We start from the raw sequence: 3,814 nt of genomic DNA, 5'->3' as shown, positions 1-3,814 counted from the left end.
ACACCCATGCCTGGATGGTGCTCCCATGCCTGCAGATAGAGAGCACGGTGCACCTGTGCCCGGGTTTGCAGCCCCGCACACATCATTTCAGACGCCTGTGCGCCCAGTTCCAGAGAATGCAATACTCCCGCACTTAGAAGTGATGCGGGCACGCTAGGCATGGTTATCTCTTATGATTCAATTAAAATTTTTTTATTCAAGCAACGAAAGCTATGACTCTCACGTGCGGTGTTTTGGTAAGGTTCTCGTGAAGTAGAGTGAGCCAAGGAAGAAGATTTCGACGTGCAATTTCTCTTGCGAGATTAAAAAGATGGGTTTAGCGCAAAGTTTTGTAATTTTCACTGATTGTGATGAGGAGTTCTGAGTGAGTATTTTTGTACATTTCTAGTTTTTCATAGTATAATTTTTTAGTGGTGTGGCTTCGTGATTTTTTCTTTAGTGGTGTGGCTTCGCGATTTTTTCTTGTTCTTGATTTTTTCTTTCATGTTAAATTTTGTTGTGCTTCCATTTGATTTATTTTGTTATATCATGTTAAATTTTGGTGTGCTTTTTTTAGAATTATTTTGTTGTGCTTCCATTTGATTTATTTTGTTATAGATTTCTTGAATCTGTGTGATCCTATTCCGTGATGTAGTTTTGATTTTTAATTAATCGAAGCCCTAGAAGTATATATTGGTTCTTAGATTCAAGTGGGAGCAATGGAGGATGAAGCGGGGTACAAAGTAGTGAAGTTTAATTTGTCGAACTTCGCTTTCTAGAGGATGTAAATAGATGATTTGTTATATAAGAAAAAAAATATCTACCAATGCAAAGAATCAGCAAAAAATGGAGAAATGAGAGGTGTTGGATCAAACAACTGTAGGATTGATCAATTTGTCATTTTCTCTGTATGTTGTATTCAATATTGTGAATGAAAAATCACGATAAATCTCATTGCAGTACTAACAAAGGTGTCCGAAAAAGAAGTAGGATGGTAGCAGATGCTATAAGGCATTGTTTGACTGAAAGAGTTTCATCATAATTAAGAAGTGAACTACATAAAGATTTTTTCTCTGGTGGTGAAGATGACAGTTGTTAAAGTTATTCTGAGTCTGGTAGTTGAGGACGATCTTTATTTGGAGCAGATGAACGTAAAAGTAACTTTCTTGCAATGACATATGGAGGAGGAATTATATATGGTGCAACCACAAAGTTACAAGGTTCCAGTGAAAGAATGTTTGGTCAACATCTTGAAGAAGAGTTTTTATGACTTGAAGCATGCTCAAAGATAGCAAAATAAGAGGTTTGATAGGTTCATGTTAGATAATGAATACATGAAGTGACGGGATGACCATTGTTGCTCTAGGAATATGGCTGTAAACGAGCCGAGCTTGCGTGAACTCAGGCTTGGCTCGTGTTCGACTCGTTCGAAATTATTCGTGTTTGAAATCGGCTCGTGTTTGAAACCGGCTCGTGAACAGTGTGTTCGTGTTCTGCTCGACTTAAATATTTGTGTTCGGCTCGTGTTCGGCTCGAAATTGGCCCTTTAAAATTAAACTAAAAAAATTAATGTAAAGTGTTAGATTCAAATCTTGACCAAATGAATGCAAAAGAAAAAGCATAACCATATTACCAAACGAGCAATTATATTTTAAACTTAGATATAAATATATATAATATATTATTATATAAATAATATATGTAATATATTATTATATAAATAATTGTATTTTTTGAGGTAAAACGAGCCGAACACGAGCGAACAAAGAGCTGATCGTGTTCGGCTCTTTTATAATTCGGCTCGTTTATAGTTTGACCTTTAAAAACTTGTTCGTATTCGACTCTTTTACTTAACGAACGAGCCAACCACGAGCCACTTAACTAGCCGAACACGAGCTGCTTGCGAACACCGAACTTTTTTTACAGCCCTTTCTAGGAAACACTTTGGTAATTATTATATCTTGCTCCTTTTGTATGTGAATGACATATTGATTGTAGGAGCAAATATGGAGAAAAACAGGGGAATAAAGGAACACTTAACAAGTGAGTTTGAGATGAAGGATTTACACTCAACCAGATCCTCGGGATAAGAATTAAAAGGGCCATGAGTGTAGATATACTGAAGTTGTCTCTAGTAGGATATGCTGGGAATATTCTAGAGAGGTTTAAAGTAAGTAAGACAAAACCAGTTTGCACCCCATTAGGTAGTTATTTCAAGATATTTAAGGAGCTATCACTGAAGTCTAAACAAGATCAAACACATATGAGGAGAACTTCGTATGCTTTAGTAGTTGGAAGTCTAATGAATGATTTGATTTATACCATACTAGAGATTACGTTAGTATGAGTGGTCAGCAGTTACATGAGAAATCTAGGCAAACATCAATACGAGACAGTGAAGTGGATTCTCAGTTATTTGAGAGGAACAATCAATAATGCACTTTACTATGAAAGTGCACAGATTAATCTATAGAGATTTGTGGATTCATATATGGTATGAGATTTGTATTGTAGAAGTACAACAAGGTATATCTTCCATATTTGAGACCTATCAATTTTTATGTAGATTATCCTAAACATCAATAGTTATTGATTTGAATTGAAAACCACGAGCATCCTTCATTTACATAATATAAATGTATCAATTTTTTGTCATTCACATAAACACAACAAGAAAAAAACACTGCTACCACAAAAACAAAATAATTTATTGGATTTCTAAATATTACAACATTCATAAACCATTGTATCTTTAGTACAACAACCTTTCAAGCAAAATTAAAGTCTACAAGCTAAAAATTAATAAGCTTCAATCAACAGGCAACCATAACTGAGGTTACATTCAAGCTTCAATATAAATTTCCTAAGCAAAATTACTACCACTGACAAAGTTACAATTATAAATAATATCAAAATTTTCATCTCTTAAAGTTTGCTTTTTATACTCATTGCTTCTTATCAGATTTTTCATAGTATTTAATATTATTGCAAGATCAATTTATATAATACTCATTCTACTTGACAATCCGTGTAAAATAATTGCAATCTTTTTATAATCTATTTTTGGGACATAATGCAGAACCATCTTTTAGATTCTAACATTTGCAACAACTAAATAATTTATAATGAAGATTGTAATGAAATAAATTTAATGGCCTTGGTCACTCATTGATCTCGTTGAGCACATCAAACTCATTTTATACAAGCTTGATTTGCAAATAAATAATTCACTGTAAAAAGAAAAGTTAAGCAAAAGGAGGGCATTAGATGAGATTATAGCAATCTGTAAAGTATACAACAACCCAGAAATCTTGGATGCACTGACTAACACTGGACAAATTTCATTTAAGGAGTAATTTATACATAAGAATAACCTTGCTCAATAAAATCAGTTGATCAAGATACTTGCACTGACTAACACTGGACAAATTTCATTTAAGGAGTAATTTATACATAAGATTAACCTTGCTCAATAAAATCAGTTGATCAAGATACTTACAAGTCAAGAGCTTGACCAGATAAAGAAGGAAAATAACCAATTACGAGAACAAATTGATGCCCAAAAATAGGTCATAAGAAAGATCGAACGAGGTTGTTAATCTACAATGATAATAATTTTTCAAAATTGTAATCAAATTTGATGTTGGAGAAATGTAACACATACATGCAAAACAACCAAAACTGCAAATAGAGGCAACCAAAAGCAAATTTTTCATAACAATTCCTTATAATTTTCAATTTAAAACGGAATTTAAAACATATTTACTTCAGGTTTATCAAAGGGAGGCAAAGTTGAAAAAAATTGCTATTTACTATGACAATATATGCTAATGTT

The sequence above is a fragment of the Phalaenopsis equestris genome, unplaced genomic scaffold (assembly GCF_001263595.1).
Source record: "Phalaenopsis equestris unplaced genomic scaffold, ASM126359v1 Scaffold000422, whole genome shotgun sequence".
NCBI classification, from domain to species: Eukaryota; Viridiplantae; Streptophyta; class Magnoliopsida; order Asparagales; family Orchidaceae; genus Phalaenopsis; species Phalaenopsis equestris.
The sequence above is the reverse complement of the archived record's forward strand: the minus strand, read 5'-3'. Positions refer to the sequence as shown.